This window comes from Coenobita brevimanus, chromosome 111 (genome assembly GCF_032717465.1).
Source record: "Coenobita brevimanus isolate Jiangsu-jjx chromosome 111, ASM3271746v2, whole genome shotgun sequence".
NCBI classification, from domain to species: domain Eukaryota; kingdom Metazoa; phylum Arthropoda; class Malacostraca; order Decapoda; family Coenobitidae; genus Coenobita; species Coenobita brevimanus.
In genome coordinates this window covers 2,536,576-2,559,026 of record NC_137064.1, presented here as the reverse complement: position 1 = coordinate 2,559,026, position 22,451 = coordinate 2,536,576, and the positions used below count along the sequence as shown (strand labels likewise).

General features: G+C 43.8%; 1 non-coding gene across 1 annotated transcript; it reads left to right on the top strand.

Moving 5' to 3' along the window:
* The first annotated feature begins 8,649 nt into the window (after positions 1-8,649).
* TRNAT-CGU (transfer RNA threonine (anticodon CGU)) lies at positions 8,650-8,724 on the top strand. Its single transcript has one exon. It is a non-coding gene; the product is annotated as a tRNA-Thr (tRNA).
* Positions 8,725-22,451: the final 13,727 nt, after the last annotated feature.

The window sequence follows — 22,451 nt, the reverse complement described above, 5'->3', positions numbered from 1 at the left end:
TATGAAACTCGAGATCATTTTAATTTGCCAGGTTTTGGTACTGCCATATAAGCAAAGTATCGGTGGCAAAGTTAGTTCTGTATCGTTTAAAGCAGCTAGTGTAGTGCATGCAAATAACGCCTAGCCTATTTAAATAGGGAAATTCCTTTATGCATTACTAGGCTATTGTAAACCACGTGTCAGTGTTTCTTGAATCTGGCTCTATACTGTCTTGCTTTATTCTTGGAACAATTTGCGGGCTTCTAGCCTTTGGTTCCTTCTTTGCATAATAAAGAAGCCACAGTAACAAGTGACGACAACAAGAACAATAAGCAACCAACATCACAGCAACAGCAATGAAAACAGCAATAATAATATTAATAATAATAAAAATAATAACTATGCTACTACTGCAAGGATGCTTCTCAGTCCAGCTTTCAAGACGTTACCCCTTCACTCCGATGACGTTATTTCCTATTTTAACTAATCAGGCTACTACCTGGCAATTATACTCAGCTTCGGAAAAATCTTAAGTAGTGAAAAGGGTAAATGAAGCTTATATCCCTTCAGTTCGAAAAATGAGAAAAAAAAAATTCGAGGAGGCAAGAGCAAAATTTAAAATGCGTCATCGGACTGAAGAGTTAACGGTCAAGGAACTCAAGGTGACAACAAAAATTCAAACGTGAAAACAAATCAAAGCGTTCGACAGAAAAATATACGCAGAACCTAAAACGGGTAAGAGAGAGAGAGAGAGAGATAAATGAGACGAAACACTGTGAGAGAGAAACGAGACGGAAGATTCATACCTTGCATCCTGCGCTGGGTCAGGGCTTGTTACATCAGGCGTCGCTTTTCATCGAGCCCAATCGAATATCCCAGGCGAATTTCACGATCGTCGCTTCCTGTTTGCTGTAGTTCGTGCACTGTACACTTTTTTCTCAGATTTCCAGATTGCCAGAGTCTTGATAACATGGGGCAAACAAAGAAATATCGCGGTTCACTGCTTCCCCCTACGTAACCGCAAACAGTCTGGTTAAGGTGGTCAACATTCTCCCGGATCGTTATCACCGGAACTTAAAATTTTCTTCAGACGGGCTCATTCATTTTTCTGCTCGTAAGCAACAACACAGTTATTATTTATCAGGCCCCATTATATCTCAAAGTTAATCATAAACTCATTAATGAAAGCGGTACCAGCGCAATGATTAAATTTTCGAAGAACAGCGCGCTCGCCTCATAACTCTTGGCCAGACAAAAAGCGTTGCCATGTAGCAGGACGCGTATAATAACGACCATTCATTTCCCGTCCCTCCTACATCCATGATATTTCTTGGTGATTTATGTCATCCCTGCTTATCCTGATTTATATATATGCGAGCGAAGTATTCGTATTTGTCGACCGTTAGGGAAACAAATGCAGTAGTCTTGCTCATTCTCGTAATTTGGCCATTTGTAACAAGCGTACATTTTAGGGGTAGCCTAACTTATTTAAATATTTTTTTTTTTACGATAGTCATGAAAATTAGGGATAGTAAAAAATAATTATACTCTTTTCACCTTAAACTGGCCCAGATTATCGTTCTTTTGCAGGTTATTTTACGTAATTGAGCATCATAACTTTAACACTGCCGCTCTACATCCCTTCCATTGCGCTTTCTCGTGACTAGTATCGTATTCTAGTTTTAATCTATTGCGTCAGCTTAGCATTTAGGACAGAGGGACGGGCCATGTTAAAGGAGAATACGTCATGCATTGTTGAGTGTAAAGAAAGCGACGAACTGGGATGCACCACAAATCTTCCCCCGTTGTAACTTAATAACACAACGTCCACTAACTTTGCACTAATTCAAGCAAGCCCCGGGGCCCATGGAGGAGCAGATATTAATTCAAGCGAGATGGGGAACACCAGAAATAGCAGAGTTAAGCGCCCGGCCAGGTAAGTTACAGCCCTCAGTGGCGGTTGTAAATTATACGCTAGGCTAGGCAGCTTGCAATTTATAACGTTCACACCCGGCCATGATCGTACGTTTCGGCTGCACTAATTACGAACAACGACTGATCTCCAGCATTTCAAGATTATTCTGAAAGGAGTTTGACCGTTACCCTCTCTGACATGGAAGAATATCGTCTCAACAACAAAGAATATGGGGCAACAAACGTCATCGTACTTAAGGGGTTACGATAAGGGTATCATTACAGCCTCTTACCGTATTTTCAGACAAGAAGTTGAATTGCTAACATAAATGTTTAAAAAATGTAATAGATTTACTTAGGATTGTGCAATAACTGACATATCGTAAAAGAAAGCATAAAGCCATACCAAGGTTTGTTATTCAAATTTTTGGAGGGAAGCTCGTGATATCAGATCAAATTTAATGGTAATGAAATCGGGAGCCTATTTGATTTACATTTTTGGAAGGAAACTCGTACTTTTTGAATTATAAGGGCCAGTATTTCTCGGAAAATTAAATCATACCGGTATGTCTTTTATGAGATGTCTGGCATAAGAAGTGGCTGCCGCAAGACAAGCACTGAATAAGTAAAATCGATACATGCTTGTTTTACTCTAACTTGCCCTCAAACTGCTGTCGTCCCACCTTGAATGTTGAATTTTAAGTCTAGGTTAACACTAGAAAATAATGCTAGTCATGAAGAAGTGCCATGGAAAGATTATAGAGCCGTAAAATTATTCTGCCAATAATCTCCAGGGGGACGAAAATCTGGGCCAAGTTAAAGTGGAGAGTTAAAAAAAAAAAAAAAAAAAAAAAGTCTGCTGAAGGGAAGCATACTGAAGTTATGCATTTTTTTTTTAAGTGAAGAAAGCAAATGAAACATGATACACGGCTTTTGACAAATTTTACAGACTGAATGAAACGCATATACTGTAGTGGAAAAATTAGCCGAAAGACGAAATGGGATAAAAATGCATAAGAAAAATAGTGTAGCGAAAGAAACGGGAAATTATAGCCTAAATGAGGAGCGGATGCTGTTTTAAAAATATCTTGCAAAAGCATAGGTTATGTACTTTAAATGGTGCAGATTTTCGTCCTATTGCAGCCTATAGCTCCAGTGGCAGAATGAGACAACACTACGGCTCTACATCCCTCCTAGAGCACTTCTTTGTGACCAGCATCATATTCTGGAGTTAATACAGTGTTACAGCTCAGCATTCAAGGCAGAGATGGCAATTTTAATCCCTGAAAAAAAAAATAAACAAAAACGGAACAACAAGCAAGATACAGATATACTGTAGCAATTTTACGCCTAGTTGAAGTGAACAGAGTATAACAAGCGTAAAAACAAAAGAAAATGCAGTTTCAAAGTATTTCACGTAAGGGTACCGAGTTAACTTCTAATTTAACATATATATTTTTAACCAAGCTTCTGAAACAGACTAATAAAAACAATGTATACCCATTCTGTGTAAACTTTCCACTGCAGTATTAGCCAGACGCTGCAGAAAACACAAACTTTACCACTAATTTAATGTGTGTTTAACGAGGCTTCTGTAGCACTGATAAAAAATGAAATACACGCAACTTAAAAACGGAACATACGCTTCGTTTAAATTTTCAGTGGCGGAGGAAGCCAGACACTGCAGAAGTACGCACATTAAACTTTTGAATTTAGCCCTTTCAAACTGGACTCTCTCTCTCTCTCTCTCTCTCTCTCTCTCTCTCTCTCTCCTATTTTCACACAATTTTCTTCAGCTTTTAGGAGACCTCAGATAGTGAAGGGGTAGTTGAAGGCTATCTATTCCTTCCAATTTCAAAAGATTCTTCAAAGCTGATAGATAGAGAGAGAGAGAGAGAACAAGAATAAAACCTAAGTGATCGAACTGAAGTGAATATCAGCTAATATAATTAAGTTCAAAATTAGGTACCTTTCCTTTCATCTATAAAACTCAACATCATCATCATCATAATAATAATAATAAAAATAAAAAACCACACTAATAATAAAATCTAAAATAAAACTGATTTGCTTTTTCGCTTACGCACTCCTTGCACGTTGCATTTAAATAAGATGGTTTTTTGCCAAGTTATGCTAATACTGCTGCTGTATTTGCATTGCTCTCGTGCAGGCGTGTTGCAATATCATTCGTGCACTAAGCTGACTGCAGAGGCCAGATTACCATGCATTTGCAGCGGTATAATGGTAATAATAATAGTGATGATGGTGGTAATAATAGTAATAATAACGTGGTGATGATGATAGTGGTAGTAGTAATAATAATAATAATAGTGATGATAATAGTGGTAATGATAGTAATAATACCGGTGATATATGATGATGATAGTGGTAATAATAATAATAATAATAATAATCCTTTATGAAGTGCTAAAACAGATCTTTATGTCTATATGTCCTCTGCCATCAGACTGCCCTTTCTCCAACTCACCTCACTTTTTTTTCTTTTTTTTTAGTTGATAAAGCTTTCCATCCCATCCCTCCATCTCATCCTCGGTCTCCCTCATCCCCTGTCCCTTTCCATCCCACACACTCTCCTAGTCAGTCTCTCACACCTTCCCCACGTGGCCAAACCGTCTGAGTATAATCACCTAACGCTTTCAATCAACACCACAACCCTCCTCCACTTCCTCGTTTGTCTGTCTGTCTTCACGTATCTCCACCTCCCTCATGTACCAAAGTAATTCCAGACGATTCACCTGGGCGCTGGGGGAGGGACGCCTTCACGTGGTGGCATTGATATAACAGCAGCAACTCTGCCCGGTTATGCAAACGTCCCTCAGCTCCTCCCTATCCCCCGAAAGGAGGATGGTGAACTGCAGGGGGAGGGCAACTTCAACCTACTACTACTACTGCTTCTGCTGCTGCTATACTGCCATCCCTGCTGCTTCTGCTACTGCTGCTACCGGATCTCACTCGACTTCGAAAAGATCGGGAGGAGTGAAGAGGTCAATTAGGCTCTATCACCTGTAGTTAGAAAGTCTCCTGAAGTTAAATCGTGTGAAAGCATCAAGAGAGAGAGAGAGGACCACCGCATGGAAGGGATTAACGTGTCATAACCTGGAGCATTGTGTCAGGGATGGAGTGTCAACAGTTGGCATCAAAAGTACCGTCGCCTCTCCTGCTCTTCACTGCATGCACTTTGAAAATCATTTTGGTGAATCAGCCGCAGCCCACACTGATGACTTGGGCCTCAGATCCATTAAGTTTCGTCTGCTTCAGGTCCAACACAAATTTACGAAGTCCGTAGAGAGAAGAGAAAGAGAGAGAGAGAGAGAGGCGACAGTACTATAATGCCCACTGTACAAAGCCTCAAATCCCCATACTTACTTGAGGTGTGCAAGGATACTGTACATTGACAAGGTGTTCTGGTACGGTACTCAAAAATTATGTTGTGTTTTGGAAGACGATTTTTTCTTTCTTCCATCATTATTTCTTTCCTTATTTACCAGCTTTTATCTCCCGGTTAAAATAATGGCTATGGTTGGAAGAAAGTTGTTTTGTGATGAGCGTGGTTAATGAGAGGCTCAACGCTATTGAAATTTGACGAAAAACTGGAAAATCACTAACGCCGACGCTTATTTCACACACACACACACACACACACACACACACACACACAGGTGGGTTAATTTCCGACCGATTTCGTCTGTTTTCTTCAGGGCGAAACTAATCGGGAATAAACTCACCTCTGCTCACCTGTTTCCTCCCACCTTCCCACATCGATCACAATGTTTCAGTACAAATACCAGGTACAATTATTAAATGGCACAGAAGAGGCGTTACGTTGTAGTAGTAGTAGTAGTGGTAGTAATAGTAGCAGTAGTGGTAGTAACAGCAGTAGCGGTAGTGGTAGTAATAGTAGTAGTAGTAGTCTCTCCGTCAGTCCACCACCCTGCTTTCGGGGGACAGGGAGGGAGATGAGGGACGTCTGACTAACAAGGCAGTGAATCCCCTCCGTAATAATGCTGCCACCACGGGAAGGCGTCCCTCTTAGGTGTTAAAAAGCCCCCTAATGTGACAAGAACACGACCCCTTCTGCAAATGAGGCGATACGACCATGTGGGGGGCGTGGGCGGGGTATGGTGGGGCGGGGCGGAGGGCATGGTGGGGCGGGGCAGTGTTGGCCTGACATCTAGCCCCACAACACCTGCCCCGCCGTCTCTCCACACCAACTACAGCCTGCTCACTCACTCTCTTGCCCTGCCTTGCCCTACATAACCTTTAAACCCGTGAAGCCATCTATTTTCCTACGGCTAAAACCAGACGCTTTCATTCGCTACTAAAAAACCTTCCAAGATTTGAGGATTACTTTGTAGTGGCCTATTGTCGCTGTACCTGCCTTACTCCCTCTATCTTATCCTGCCATACCCTACCCTGGTGCCTCCAACCCTGCCCTATCCTGTCCTTCCTTCCCCTGCCTTATCCTGCCCCTGCCTCACCTCATCAAGCCTTACTATCCACACAACAGCAAACTGTGAAGTGCACACAGGTAAGAAACGTGATTTATATGTGGCCATGTATTATTTAGATGAGGCTTGTGTGTGTGTGTGTGTGTGTGTGTGTGTAATATGTTAGGCATGTGTAGTGTGTTGGTAAGGCAGGTGCATAGTGCTGAATGTGTGTAGATCTGGTAGGACAGGTGTGTGTAGTGTGTTGGGTAGGTGTGCTGTATTAGTGAGTTAAGTGTGTAATGTTCAAGATGTTCAGATTTGGTAGTAGTAGTAGTAGTAGTATTTGTAACCCTAGGTTCATCAGAACGTGAACCCAGTGGACTGCAGGCTGAAGCTCTCCATCTACAACAGTTCACCAATCTCCTTTCGGGGGACAGGGAGGGAACTGAGGGGCGTTTGTATACCCGGGCAGAGGAGCCGTCCAGTTATATCAGTGCCACCACGTTAAGGCATCCTCACTATCGCCATGTAAATTTGGTAAAGCATATGTGTGACGGTGCAGTACAAAGGATTACAAAGGAAAGCAAATACCTACAGACCTAATGATACTTTAAAGATTATTACAGAGAAGATTACAGCTATGGTATGTAATTGCAAGAGTTAAAAAGAAGGACAGGGAAGCAGACAATAAGGCAAGAAAATGTAATAAAGTCAGGTAGATGTGTAACGCGGGTTCAGGTTTGTAATACTGGCTAAAGCAGGTGTGTGGTGGTGGGTGTGGTAATATAAGTGGTAGTACAGGTGCGTGGGTGGTGGTGGTGATGTGTGGTAGTACAGGTATGTGTTGGTGGTGATGTAAGTGTGGTAGTACAGGTGGATGGGTGGTGGTGGTTATGTAAGTGTGGTAGTACAGGTGTGTGGTGGTGGTGATGAAGTAAGTGTGGTAGTACAGGTAGGTGGTGATTCTGGTGGGTGGTGGTGGTGGTGATGAAATGTGGCGGTACAGGTGAGTGGTGGTGGTAGTGGAGGCAGGTGTATGGGTAGGTGTGTGGGTCTGGTAAGTGTGTAGGGCAGGTGTGTGACAGTAACTAATTGTCAGTGACGTAAATATGTGGCATTATATCAAGATCTTGGCAACGAACTTCCTGTTGCCTCTCAGACCAGGTGTGTCGCAGGTGTGTAGTGTCGTGTGCAGTGTGTAATGGACAGGTGTGTAGTGTCGAGGTATGCAGTGTGTAATGGACAGGTGTGTAGTGTCGAGGTATGCAGTGTGTAATGGACAGGTGTGTAGTGTCTTGTGTGCAGTGTGTAATGGACAGGTGTGTAGTGTGTAATGGACAGGTGTGAAGTGTGCTTGACAGGCGTACGGCAGTGTGTAGTGGATAGGTATGTAGTTTCAGAGAGCGCAGGTGTGTACAGAAGCAGCAGGGATGGAACAGGTATGCAGAGGAATTAGCTGTCTAGTGGAAAAGGCAGATGTGTTTGTGTGTGTGTGTGTGTGTGTTTTCGAGGCAGGTTTGGAATTATAGGTTAGTAATGCTGAAGTCTGAAGGCAGGCTTGTAAAAAGGCCAGGAGAACAATTATTGTGTACAAGGGAGAGTGTGCAAATTCTAGACAGGTATGCTGAAGATGTATGCGTGTGTGTGTGTGTGTGTGTAGGAGGTGCATGTGGGTGTGTGGCAGGTGTGCATGACAGCTATACGTATCAGCCAAATGTGTACCCTCCTTGCAACTTTATTAACACCTACTGTGGGGCAGAATGTGGGTCGTAGGTAGGTAGGTTGGCACGCTGAGGAGTACTGTGGTGGTAATAGGGTGTGGGGGTGGAAGGGTGTGGCTGTGATTTTGCAGGGTGTGGAGGTGGCAGGGTTTGTGGGGTCGCAGGGTGTGGAGGTGGCAAGGTGTGTGGGGTTGCTGGGTGTGGAGGTGGCAGGGTTAGTGGGGTTGCAGGGTGTGGAGGTGGCAGGGTTTGTGGGGTTGCAGGGTGTGGAGGTGGCAAGGTGTGTGGGGTGGCAGAATGTGGGGGTGGCAGCAAAGGTGAGAGATGGCAGAAACAGATGGCACAACAAGATGGCACAAAGATAAAGTGAGCCGGGATGACAAAGATATGGCGCGTGAGATCAAGCGTTGTCAGGAACACATGTGGTGGCAGAAGGTAGGAGTGGTGGCAGGGTGGTGGTTGTAGTGGTGGCAGAGGCGTGGCAGGTATAGAGTTACAGTGATACAGTTAAGGGGATGCTAGAGTCAATACTTCGAGGGACACTAAGTTATTCTCTCTCTCTCTCTCTCTCTCTCTCTCTGGGGGGCACGGTAGCACAGTGGTAGCGCGCCGGACTCGTAATCGGGGGATTGCGAGTTCGAGCCTCGCCCGGGCTGCCGTGCCGGGAGTGGTAGCTCGCTCCTGTAACCCTAGCGGGGCTATATAGTCCAATACAGGGCTTAGCTCGGGGGAACTCCATTTCTCCCATTTCTCTCTCTCTTTCTCTCTCTCTCTCTTTCGTTAAAACACCCCTCTAATACCAGCACACGAGCCCTATATGAGACAGCCCTAGCATGTATTCAGGACTGTGGGTATTAGCGCCCTAGTGGTGATAGGTGAGGGAGGACTGCTAAACCTATGCCCAGCGTTGGATACATAAAAAAAAAAAATATCGCCAAATCCGCTTTCTTGTTTATTCGAATATTAATCTGTTTTACCTGGGGGCCCTACCTGGCTTAATTAGATTGGCGTGCGCACAGGTGGGCATCTGGCACCGAGAGAGAGGGGAGGGGGAGAGAGAGAGAGACTGATAAAAACTGACATCAATGAAAGGGAAAGGAGAAACACGAGAGAGAGAGAGAGAGAATAAAGCAACAGGTCTTGACGGATCCAATCTTTTGAAACCAGACGAATAAATTTTGGCAGAGTTTCCCCTCCTGAGGAATGTTACGTCTCTTGTGAAGTTAGCATAGTTGGCCTTCCGGTTCCTCGTTTTTTGTTGCCTAATTTCCACATAAAGTACATATATATAATTCTCTCTCTCTCTCTCTCTCTCTCTCTCTCTCTCTCTCTCTCTCTTTCAAGGGTCTTCGTGCAATTGATAAGCATTAATCCTAAGTCTTCCTCCCCCTCCTTCTCTTTTTTTTCTTCCTCCTCCTCCTGCTCTTCTCTTCTCTTCCTCCTCTTCTTCTCTTCCCCTCCTCATCTTCCTCCTATGTTTTCTCCTCCTCCTTTTCCTCCTCCTCATCATCTTCTTCCTCCTCCTCCTCTTCTTTTTCTTCTTCTCCCTCCTCCTCATCCTTCTCTTTTTTTTTTTTTTTTCTATCTAGCCTATATTAAACCCTTCAGTACGATAACCATTTGTCTTGCCTTCAGACGATTTTCCTCAGACGTCTGGCAGTGGAGGGTTAGATTCAGCCTTCATTAACCCCTTCAGCTGAATAAAACCGTCTGAGAGAGAGAGAGAGAGAGAGAGAGAGAGAGATAAATGCCAACCATACTTCAGACTTAAACCCTTTTGTTCCACGTCTGCTTGGAGCGTCTTAACCCACTAGACCACCAAGCGTCCATTTGTTAGCGATATGGTTACCACCCAACGTAGTAAATGGTTTCATGGGTTACAAGAAACGATTTGCCTTGTCAGTGCAGACTTACATGAAGGTAGTCCTACATCAAATGAGTGGATGGTTTTACTCTCCCACCAACTACAGTTACAAAGGGTTATATTATTTATGGTGTTTTTTTATATATTTTTTTACATAAATTTATTAATATTTCCTATAAACCGAAGTACAAAATACCCATCTCTCTCTCTCTCTCTCTCTCTCTCTCTCTCTCTCTCTCTCTCTCTCTCTCTCTCTCTCCCCACATTTGAAACAAGACAGCCAATTATTACTAAATCTGATTAAGTTTCTGTACGTGTTACGGAGCAGCCGCCATTTGCATTTAACTTGAAAAATTAAGAACAGAAACGGACAATTTACAGGGTACGTGGCGGCCATTTTGTTTTTCACTTTGGCGAGAATTGGCGGGAAAATGCGTGACTGCCAGCCGTTTTGAAATTGGCGCGGCAAACTCCAAATCGTATTGTTTTTGGCGAAGGCGAAATTAGCGGTATATATATTTTCGCACGGTATGGCACGCCTTATTATCCTATTTCTGCATGATACCGCATGATTAACCCCTATTTTTGCATGGTACTGCCTGATTATCCCCTATTTTTGCATGATACCGCCTGATTAACCCCCTATTTTTGCATGATACCGCCTGATTAACCCCTATTTTTGCATGATACCTCCTGATTATCCCCTATTTTTGCATGGTACTGCCTGATTATCCCCTATTTTTGCATGGTACTGCCTGATTATCCCCTATTTTTGCATGGTACTGCCTGATTATCCCCTATTTTTGCATGGTACTGCCTGATTATCCCCTATTTTTGCATGGTACTGCCTGATTATCCCCTATTTTTGCATGGTACTGCCTGATTATCCTATTTTTGCATGGTACCGTCTGATTTTCTCCTATTTTTGCATGGTACCGCCTTATTACCTCCGCCGGTGGAGTTGGAGGGAGTTATGTATTCACCCCTGTCTGTCTGTCTGTCTTTTTTTCACAAGACATAAAAAAAGTTATTTATGAGTATCAATTATTTGATTATTATTATTATTATTATTATTATTATTATTTTGATATGTGGATCGTGGGCCAAGGAAGAGCTGATTAAATTTTGGTGGTCTGAGTTCGAGTCCCACGTCAGGATTTTTTTTTTTTTTTTTTTTACAATATCTCAAAAAGTTATTCATGGATTTCAGTAAAATTTTGTGGATACGTGGGTCATGGGTTAAGGAAGAGTTGATTGAATTTTGGCGATCTCAGTTGTCTGGTATGGGCGTTGGCGGGGGTATGCGCTCCCTGAATGCTGTAGCCTTGATCTCTCTTATTTTGCATGGTAACTGCGCCTGATTCTCCTATTTTGCATGGTACAGTACGCCTGATCCTCCTATTTTGCATGGTACACTACGCTGATTCCCTTATTTTGCATGGTACAGTACGCCTGATTCTCTATCTTGCATGGTACACTACGTCTAAGAGCTTCTCCTATGTTGTACAGCATCTCCTTAATATCGACATGGTGTACAACAAGAGCATATCGGACGAGGGATTGTTCATTGTTCCAAACCCATGAACAAAACTTTACCGTCACTCCCCCTGCTGGCCGTGGCAAGGGAGAGTTGTACAGGAACTAATTCTTACGTAGGAACAGTATGAAGAAATATAAACGGATCTTGAACGTGACTTTTTCTGAGAGGGAACAATCTTGTGGGTTTCTGGCCTTTGGTTCCTTCTTTCTTGCACACACACACACACACACACACACACACCAAATAAGTCTGTGAAGGAAGGATAATCTGTCGCTGGGGAGGAATTAAAAACATGGAAGGTAGGACAAAATACTATCAGAGGATTATCCATTAATTTTTGTTCACATCTGTATATGTACCACGAACAGCACATCTGGATACTGCTCTATGTACATGATGAACTAAACCAATTCTACGTTCCACAATTATGAAATATAAACATAAATAAATAAACAAATAAATAAAGTAAGAAAGTCTATGTTTTAAATTCCACTCGCTAAGCATCATACCCAACACATCCCCTTTAATACACTTCATTGTTTTCAATATTCACGCATATAAAAACAATTTCTAAATCAAATACGCGTTTCCTACATTTTACCTGACATTTCATACCTGTTAAGAAAAAGGAGGGGCATTTTTTGTGACCTCTGGTAATTACGTTGATATTAATTACCCGTTAGGTCATGATTTATATCCCTTCTTCACACCCATTTATGTATCAGCTACTGTGGGTGTATTTAAGAGTTATGGTACACAGCTGTGGGTGTAGTTACAGAAGGGTACACAACTGACTAGGCAAATATCAAGTGGTACAAATAATAGTAATAATAATAATAATAATAATAATAATCTTCGGAACTCCAGCTTTACAAATTATTGCTTAATGTACAAAACGAATCGCCGAGGAAGAGGCACCACGAAATCTCCCAATGCCGCGAAAATAGGTCCCTGTGACGTCACGAGGTAAACAGACTCCACCCACCCGCTGCCACACGGGTTCACCTTTTATTTAGCTATTTTTATTTTATTCTATTTTTTAGCGTGAACGTAGCGTAACGTCATAAAGTAATGGATCTCTGCTTTTTCCCGCCTTTTTTCACACGGGATGCTATTTGGTTTTTACGCGAGCGAGAATTTGCGAGAAACGGCGCGAGCATGACGTCAGATGGTAACAACCCTCCATTTTACTCTATTTTTTTTTTTACATTTTTTTCACCTCTCCTTCAGCGATATGAAACCTGGCACCGTAATTTCAGTGCAGCCGTGAAAAATAGTGATGATGGAAACGGCGGCACTTCCTCGTGGGCTTGGGAGGCTGGCTATGATTCAGCTTAATTTGTCCCAGATTTTCGTCCCTTCGTAGCTTATTTCACGTAGTTCTGGCTGAAAAAGACACTGTTACGACCTTACATCCTTTCCATCGCACTTCTTCGTGACTAGCATCATATTCTAGTAAAAATATTATCTTACAGTCAAACATTTAAGACAGAGGCGGCAATTCTACTGTAAACCAAGTAAAAGGAGTATAGCACTTCTTCGTTACTAGATACTGCTGTTGGAGACGTCATGGTGGTGGAGGGGGACGCCATAACGTGTTGCATTAATATGGCTCGGCTACCATGCTAGGCTATACAAAACTCCCTCAGCTCCCTCCCGATCCCGCGAAAGGAGGATGGTGACCCGGATGAGAAAGGCTAGTTACAGCTTCCAAGCCACCTGATTTACGTCTCTATGAGCCTGGGATCAGAACAAAAACAACATGGCGTCATCGAAGTGATGGGGTGAACGAACTTGGCCAGCCTGTCACTGGTCGATAGCCAAATACCCAGCGACAGACCAACCATATTTATATATATATATATATATATATATATATATATATATATTTCAGAAGCAGTATTTACTGAACCTCTGCACCGGGAACACACTCAAGGGATAGACAGCATTTTTGCGTATGCTATCAGCTGTCACAGATAGCACAGGCCATTAGGAAAGTTGGCATTGGAGGAATCTGCAACAAATGAGGCAAAATAATCGTGAATCTCCGAATTTTCAAGACAAATTCACGCATTACTGTCCACTTTCAAAGATAACGAAATTAAGGCAGGCACTTACTCCTGCACTGCTACAAGCAACTTATATGCTGTGATTTTATCTCATTTATCCCAGACAGAGTTATTCATCATCAACACCATTATCTGACGCCATACTTCCTCTTGGTAAACTCACAAGGGATGGCTATGACAGAAGCACGTCCAGGCTATTATCTCTCTCTCTCTCTCTCTCTCTCTCCCCCCACATAACCCTCACTATCCCTTCCTAAGACCTTTCCTGACACCTTATCTGTGTGTATTGCCAGATTACACACACACACACACACACACACACACACACACACACACACACACACACACACACTCCTATCACCCTTTCTTCCATCCAGGTTCTATTAAATAACGGTAAATCCCAAGCACTTGAAAGATAAAAAACTAGTCACGAAGAAGTGCTATGGAAAGGAAGTAGAACCACTGTCTTATTCTGCCACTGAGCTACGTGAAATGAGCCGCAAAAGGACGAAAATCTGGGCCAAGTTACGGTGAGGAAACTATAGACGTGCCAACCCCGAGAGAGAGAGAGAGAGAGAGAGAGAGAGAGAGAGAGAGAGAGAGAGAGAGAGAGAGTTAGCCCCTTCAGCTCAATGTCCTTTTTTTTTTTTTTTTAATTCTTGCTGCCTCCAGACGATTTTATTAAGCTCTGGGGGGGCTTTTTCGAGTTGGAGAGGCCTGATACAGCCTTTATGCCCCCCCTTCACTACACTAGCTTTACTCACAGCTGAAGAAAATCGTCTGTGGGGCTGCAACACATCAAAAAATCACATCACCGGGTTGAGAAAATATTGCCCAGTTCAACGCGTCTTTTATCCTTCATTCTCTCTCATTTCCAGACGATTTTATTCAGCTGAGGGGGCGGTTTTCGAGAGGGAGAGGTTACATAAAGCCTTCATTAACCCCTTTATTAATGAAGTTTTATAATAAGCTGGATAAAATCGACTGATATAGTGTTTAACCTGACAGTGCTCTCTTAAACACCTTTCAGCTTGGTCGATGGCCAGGTGTAATCAGACTGGAGGAAATATTTTGACTAGTAACCAAGGAGACTCATCGTGGTGAAGGGGTTGAGATTCGGTCGGGTACAAGGCTGCTGTAACTCATGGCACAAACTTCTGTACCCCCCTGTTGCTAAAAATGACAGGTACAGTGGGGGACAAAAGTTCGCTTCATATTTCACTCTTCTACTAGTCACTCTCCTCTGCTGGCTAATATTCCTAAGATGAAAGTGACTTGATATGCTTCTCTGCTCATATATATTTTAAATTTCGCCTAATATTTTCCTTCTCATCTTCCTCTAGTAGCTAATATTCCTGAGAGAAGCTTGGTATGTTTCTCTGTCCATAGATACAAAAGTTAGCCTAATATTTCACTCCTCTACATATCACTTTCCTCTGCTGGCTAATATTCCTAAGCTGAGGGAGGCTTGGTATGTTTCTCTGCCCATAGATACAAAAGTTCCACTCATTTTCCATTGCTGGCTAATATTCCTAAGCTGAGGGAGGCTTGGTATGTTTCCCTGGCCATAGATGGTTCTCTTTAACATGACGCTTCAAGGAGGGGAGTGACGAGCCAGCCCAGGAGGGAAGGAGGTGGAGTGTAAGAGAAGGCAAACTTCTGTATCTGGCTGTAGGTGGGGTATATATGGAATAAGGTCATTGGGGACGACACCATGCTGGGGATTTAACAGCAACAACAATGATGATATTATTATTATTATTATTATCATTATTATTATTATTATAGCAGTACTAGTTGTAGTAGTAGTAGTTGTTGTTATTGTTGTAGCTATTACTGCTACTACTATTACTACTACTACCACCACCACCACCACCACCACCACCACCACCACCACCACTACTACTACTTAAAGGATCTGCAATATAACGGGTCTTCTTCACTGATCCCTCTCCTGTAATGGAATTCGCTAAGACCTGAACTTTCATTTTACAACTTTCGGCCGCCTGAAAGAGAGAAAAAGTGTGGGGGGGAGGGGATTGCGTGTGTGTGTGTGTGTGTGTGTGTGTGTGTGTTAGAATCTCCAGCTTACAAGACAAACACTTACTTGAGACACACACACACACACACACACACACACACACACACACACACACACACACACACACACACACACACACACACACACACACACACACACACACCTGTTGACTCTCAGGGCGCGCCTCCTCAAGAACATCAGAGAGAGAGAGAGAGACAGAGATTTAAAGATTAACACTTCCCCCTTGAGTGAGGATTTGCATATCATTCCTGGTAACCCTCCCACTCCTACTCGAGGTGTTGGAGGGGGACGCCTTCATCTGGTGGCATTGATATACCTGGGCTGTGGAGCTCCCTGGGGATGTCCCTCAACGCCCTCCCTATCCCCCCAAAGGAGAAAGTTGGAATGGAGAAGGGATGCCATTTTAGCCTGCAGTCTACTGGGTTCACATTTCCGATGAGCCTTGAGCTACAGCAACAAAAACAAAAACAACAAAAACAAGAAGCGGTGCCAAGGCAGAGGAAACCCGTCCCCAGCAGTCATTTTAGTGCTGGCGTATAAACACGACAGGATATCTAGTCAAAGATGTCACATATCAAATTTGGAGAAAATCAAGTGAAAGTTGACGATTTTATGCCTATTTGAAATTTTAGGCCCCACCCACCTGACACTGACCCCCCTACCGTTAACTGGGAGGTGACCCCCCTGATGTAATGAGGCATGTTATTGGATGCAGATTTGAAAGATGCTCCTTTAGGTTTTGGTGTCATGTCGATATGACGAATTTGAAAGGAGTTATGGCGAAAAAAAAAAAAATTCTTTCACATTTTTTGGGCCTACAGCCTGGGCCTTGACCCAATTTCGCCGCAAATTTAATCAGATGATCAGATAGCCATAGCCCAACATCCCTGTAATTTTAGTCAAAAATTGCACCAGCAGTTTTCGCGTAAAATTGTTAACAGACAGACAGACAGACAGACAAACAGATAAACCGAGCGAAAACAATACCCGCACCCGCACCATTCCGGGCCACCGGGGTGGGGACGGGTAATATAAAAACAATAAAAACAACAACAACAACTACTACTACTGCTGCTACAACTACTACTACTACTACTACTACTACTGCAACTATTACCACTATTACCTGGTCTCTCAGATAAACAAAATCGTCCTGAGTAAACCTGAATAAAATACCCAGATATACCTCTCAGCTCCTCAAAACCGTCTGTTGCCTCAGCTAAATCGCCTTAATATACCAGTGTCTCAGCTCAGCAAAATCATCAGTGTCTCAGCTCAACCAAACCGTCTGAATTTAATACCGTCTCACCAGCACAATCGTCTGAATATGATACCACTGTCTTTCAGCTCAGGGAAATCACCTGGTATTAGCCTGAAGAAAACACCTAAGATTATTGACCCGCTGAACAAAATCGTCTGAACAAAATATCCCCCTGTCCAGCTTAGGGAAATCGTCTGGTGCTGGCCTTCATCAATTACCCGTGTCTCTCAGCTCAGGGAAACCGTCTGGCGTTAGGGACAGCGCTGATCAAAGTGCATGGTATTTAGGGATTTAAGTCTGAGAGGTGGAGCGACAAGAGATGTGTGTGTATACGTGTTGGTGCATTTGCGTGTATGTGTATGTATGAGTGTGAGTGATAGCTTGTGTGGGTATGTATGTGTGCGGATTTCTCTCCCAACACACACACACAGGAATACATAAATTGTTCAGTACTCTCTCTCTCTCTTTGAAGCTTTTACAAACATAAATAACAAGACCAAGGGGATTCAAGGTACAGTGCCAGTCAATAATCCCTTTACACGTTCGGATGGAGTGGGATTCGAACCTATGAAGCAGGATCGAACCCCCTCTCATCCCGATTAAATACTGAGGGTCAGCTTACCTATAGATCACACAATGTCATACACGCAATTCTCTGGCTTGTAAATTCTCTCTCTCTCTCTCTCTCTCTCTCTCACACACACACACACACACACACACACACACACACACACACACACACACACACACACACGCAATCCCCCCCCACCACACACAAACCCACAGATGTTCCCCCCCAGACACAAACTCACATAGTTGCCCCACGCACACAGACACAGACATCCCTACTCAACCCCCCCCCCCACACACACACACATCCCCACTCAAAACACCCCCCTCCCACACACACAATCCCCACACACGCACATCCCCTCCCCCCAAAAAAAAATAAAAAAAACACGCAGACACACTCACACATTTTCAATTTTGCCATCCCAACACCCCAAAATTTATCCGCGGGAGTAAATATGGACAATAGCGGGGAAGAATTGCACGAGCCCCCCCTCATCTCTAATGCAGCCCGTTTTCCTCGAAGCGCGACCACCCCGCCTTGATAAACAGCAAAAATAAACAGGGGTCACTAAAATATACCTAAATCTGTGTGTGTGTGTGTGTGTGTGTGTGTGTGTGTGTGTAAACCATCCACTCATTCAATGTGGCATTATCTTCTCTTGACTCTACGTTAAGTGATGAGATAAATGATAAATCTAATTCCGTTTATATTTCTTTAATGTGATAGATGTAGGCGTTCACCATCCACTCATTCAATGTAGTGGAAGCTTCAGTTAACTACGCTAAGTGATGAAATAAAAATCCCAGAGCTTTTTTTTTTTTTTCTTTTCCCATAATTTTGTAGGAGAGAGCGTTCACCATCCACTCATTCAGTGTAGTTCTACCTTCAGTTGACTCTACTAAGTGATAAGAGGAACGATAGCCTGTAACCTTAGAAACCATTTACTACGCTGGGTGGTAACTATAACCATCAAGAAGGAGCACTCAGAACACAACACCCGCCGAATATTTGACCTTACCCTGTGATCTTGACCTTACATGTAGACTAACTGCTCCCAAAATATAACTTCTTCATCTTTGGCTGACCCATAACCATTTCACCACGTTTGGTTTAAATCGGATCAAACTGTTTATTCTGTTCACACACTAAGACTGAACGAAACACACACACACACACACACACACACACACACACACACACACACACACATGACACTACAATACTCTGCTATAGTTTTGCGAGCGCGGGTGTAAAAATACGTCCTCAAACTGAAGTGGTCTAAAATAAAATCACTGAAGGAAGCAAGAATAAGTCAAATAAAAATCGCCGTAAAGGAGTGGTTAATAAAGAAGAAAAATAAATGAATAAATAAACAAGTAAATAAATAAACAAGTAAATAAACAAATAAATAATAAAGAAAATAAACAGATAAATAAAGAAATAAATAAACAAACAAAATAGATAAATAAACAGAAGTAAATAAACAAATAAATAAAGAAAATAAGCATAAATAAATCTATCTATCTATCTATCTATTGCCAGACGCCTCAATCCCGTTTGGGGTGGCCACAAACAAATCGCCTCCAAGTCGCCCTGTCCCCCGCCATTTCACTGCCCTGCTCCCAACTCACACACCCTTCTCTCATATACCTCTCCTCCCCATCCCTCCATCTCATCCTCAGCCTCCTCCTCCCTCTTCCCCCCTCCACCTCACTCACATACACTCTCTTCGTCAGTCTTTCACCCTCCATCCTCTCCACATGGCCAAACCACCTCAGTGTGTTCCTCCTAACGCTTCCTATCACATCTACATCCACACCACAACGCTCCTTTATATCTTCATTCGTCAGCCTGTCTCTCCACGTGACTCCACAGGCCCCTCTTAAATAACTCATTTCCACTGCTCTCACTCTTGACTTGTGTCCTTCCAACAACGTCCAAGCTTCACTTCCGTACGTTAGAGTTGGTATCACAATACTGTCATGTAGTAACTTTTTCACTTCCATGCTCACTTCCCTGTTTCTTATCACTGCTTTCAAGGAACCAGCAACCTTTCTTCCCTGCTGTACCCTTTCAAGCACTTCACCCTCCAAACCTCCATCCTTACTCATTACACTACCCAAGTACTTAAACGTACTCACATTTTCTAATTCCTCACAATCCAACCTCGCTGTACATTCACTGACTTCACCTCTCTCAAAGACCATCACTTTACTCTTCGCTACATTCACCTTTAGATTCCGTTTCTTACACACTCTCCCAAACTCATCCACCAAGAAGTAAATAAACAAATAAAGAAAACAAAGACAAAGATGTAAATAAACAAATAAAAATAAATAGAAAAGTAAAAACAAATTAATAAATAAAGCAAATAAATAAATATACAGAAGTAAATAAACAAATAAAAAAATACAGATAAAAAAGAAGTAAATAAACAGTAATAAAGAAAATAGAGAATTAAATCAATAAATAAATACAACACGTTCCTCCATTAATTATGGCGAAAAAAACACGAGCAAAATCACGAGCAAATCCGATTCGTGTTTTTTTTTTTTTTTAACCAGGGAACAGTTGGGGTACACATGCGTCTGGGATGTGAGGGAATTTTACACACACACACACACACACACACACACACACACACACACACACACACACACGTACTTTAGAGAGAGAGAGAGAGAGAGAGAGAGAGAGATACACTTCCACAAATACACATACGTCAACTTACAAATGGGTTCACACACACACACACACACACACACACACACACACACACACACACACACACACACACACCTCCTTACCTACACCCACTACCACGTCATCGTTTTCATATCAACCTTCCCTTTCACCCACCCAGTCCCATCTTCCACCCACCCACACCCACACACCCACTCTAACCTTCGCCTACACGCACCCACTCCCACCCACACCAAAATGTCACCCACTACCTTCCACCTGCACCCACCACTCCACGCCAACACCCACACCCACCCACACATGCTCTCTCTCTCTCTCTCTCTCTCTCTCTCTCTCTCTCTCACACACACACACACACACACACACACACGCAACAAACGGGCCGCTCGCAACATTAAGGGGGCCGCGCTCCCTGTTTAGCCCCCCTCTCCCCTTCGTTGGCTCCCTCACGTCACAGCTGAGAGAGAGAGAGAGAGAGAATGATTAGCAGAGCTCCTAATTTACCTGGGAAAACCATACCTGCTTCCCCCTCTCCCTCCCCCTCTCCTTCCTTCACTTCCTCCTTCCCTCCTCTCTCTGCACCTCCCTTTCGTCTGTCTCCTCTCTTATCTCTATTCTCCCCTCTCCTTTCCCCTCCCTTCATCCCTCTCCCCCTCCCCTCTCTTCTCCTCTCCTTATATCCCCTCTTCTCTTCTCATTTCTTGAATCCCACTCCAACCACTGTAACTTCCCTCCCCTCTCCATTTTCCCCTGTTACTCTTCCCTCCCCTCTCCCCTCCTTCCCCCTCCTCTCTCCCCTCCCTTCCCTCTCTCCCCTCCTTTGTGCCAAAATATGAAAGAATTTAAATAATATTGCACTGTCGGTTTTTTACATTACTTGGAGGTTCCATAATTCACCTTTCCTCCCCTTCCTCCACTCCCTCATCCCTCCCTTACCTTCCCTCCTCTCCCCTCACTCATTTCTCCTCCCTCATCTCCCTCCTTCCTCCCCTCCTTCACCTCACTTTCTTTTCCTCATCCTTTCCTATCCTCCTTTCATTCTCTTCTCCTCACTTCCTTTCCCTTATTTTCTCTCTCTCATTCCCTCTTGTCTTCCACTTCCTCCTTTTCACCTCTCCTCACTCATTCCTCCCTCACTTCTCTTCCCTACCTGACTCCCCCTTCCTTTTCCCATCCTTCATTACCTCAGCTTCCTCATTTCCCCTTCATGTCCCCTCTCCCTTCCTCACCCACACTCACTTCATCTCCCTCACTCCACCTCTCCCTTCCCCTTCCTCCCTTATCTCAGCTCCCTTCTCCTTCCCCTTCCTCCCTTATCTCAGCTCCCTTCTCCTTCCCCTTCCTCCCTTATCTCAGCTCCCTTCTCCTTCCCCTTCCTCCCTTATCTCAGCTCCCTTCTCCTTCCCCTTCCTCCCTTATCTCAGCTCCCTTCTCCTTCCCCTTCCTCCCTCACCTACCCTACTTCTCACCTCCTTCACTTCCCCTCTCACTCTTCCTTCCTTCTTTCATTCTTCCTCCTCTCCCTTTCTCTCCTTTCACTAATCTTCCTCCATCCCTCCCTCACTTCCCCCGTCCTTCTCCCTCCCACACCTCCCTCCTCCCCTGATTCCTTCTCTACCTTACCTCCTCTTCCTTCTTCCGCCTCCTTTACCTCCCTCCCTCTCTCACTGTCTCTTCCGCCTCCTCCTTTCTCTCCCTCCCTGACTTCCTTTTCCTCCTCCCATCCCCCTCACCTCGCCCATTCTCTCATTTCTTCCTCCTTCCTTCTTCCTCACCTCACGTTCCTCTTTTCTTCCTTCCTTCTCCTTCTTCCACTTCCTTTCCCTCACCTTCTCACATCCTCTCTTTCTTCCCTTTCTCCTCCTCTTCATCTTCCCTCACTTCCTTCCTCCCTTCTCCTCCTCTTCCTTGTCCCTCAGTCCCTCCCTTCTTCTCCTCCTTCTTCCCCCTCATTCCCTCACTCCTCCTCTTCCTTTTCCCACATTCCCTCCCTCCTCTTCTCCTTCTTCCCCCTCATTCCCTCACTCCTCCTCCTCTTCCTTTTCCCTTATTCCCTCCCTCCTCCTTCTCCCTCATTCCCTACTTTCTTCTCCTCCTCTTCCTTTTCCCTTATTACCTCCCTCCTCCTTCTCCCTCATTCCCTCCTTTCTCCTCCTCTTCCTTTTCCCTCATTCCCTCCCTCTTTCTTCTCCTCCTCTACCTTTTCCCTCCCTCCTTCTCCTCCTTCCTCACAATAAAGCCAGCCTCCTTCGCCAAGTCTCTCGCTGATGTGTGACCGACGTGAAGCATCTAGCCGTCCTCGCCTGTATCTCA